Source organism: Pichia membranifaciens (genome assembly GCF_001661235.1).
Source record: "Pichia membranifaciens NRRL Y-2026 unplaced genomic scaffold PICMEscaffold_1, whole genome shotgun sequence".
Lineage (NCBI taxonomy): Eukaryota > Fungi > Ascomycota > Pichiomycetes > Pichiales > Pichiaceae > Pichia > Pichia membranifaciens.
This window is the reverse complement of record NW_017566982.1, coordinates 515,614-516,631: the sequence shown is the minus strand read 5'-3', so window position 1 is coordinate 516,631 and position 1,018 is coordinate 515,614.

Sequence of the window (1,018 nt, the reverse complement as noted above, 5' to 3'; positions counted from 1 at the left end):
CGATTACCGGTTATGTTTACATGTTAGGAAATACTGCAATAACATGGAAATCCACGAAACAGCAGACGGTGGCGCTATCATCTACTGAGGCAGAGTATATGGCACTGGGTGACGCAGTTAAAGAATTACTATGGTTAACACAACTGTTGAAACACATTGGACTTAAAATGAACAAAGTCCCCTGCATCTTTGAAGACAACGAAGGGTGCAGGATGTTATCAACGCATCCGGTACATCACCAGAGAACCAAACACATTGATATTAAACATCATTTTGTTAGACATCATATTTCAGAAGGAAACTGTGAAATAGTTTCAATCAACACTGAAAATATGGTTGCTGATATGTTGACTAAAAGTTTAGCCAAGATTAAATTCAATAAGTTTGTTGGTCTAGCTGGAATGTCGAACATATCTACAAGTGTTTAGATTATGGTGGGGTGTTGAGATAAGATGCCGAAGTCAATAAGTATCAATAAATTAGAGAAAGAGGCTTATAAAAGACAAGGCATCAAGTAATCTAAAACTGGAAAGATTAGTCGACGTCATTCGTGTACAAATAGGAGAGGTTTTGTCTCCTATCTGTGTTTAGAATTATTAGTCATAAGTAGTTGTATGAGTTGTTTTTAAATAAGCAACAAGTATAAGATAAAGTGAACAATATACTGTTGTAATCTAGCTATTCTATTATGAATATCCATTGTATATGTTCACTTTTTCTTATGTTTGTTGCTTATTTATATTTAACTAATATAACTAGCCTACAAACTAATATTCTCAAACATAAATACAAGGGACAAACCTCTTGTATTTATACACTTACACCTTCGGTTAAACTTGCCATTATTCATTTATCATGGCGGCTAACTTTCCAGTTTTAGATTACTCAAGATGCCTTATCATGATAAGACTCTTATCTCTTATCACTCAATCCTTATTGGCCTCGGCATCTTATCTCAACACTAAGATACCTTATCATGATAAGATTCTTATCTCTTATCCCTCGATCATGATTGGCT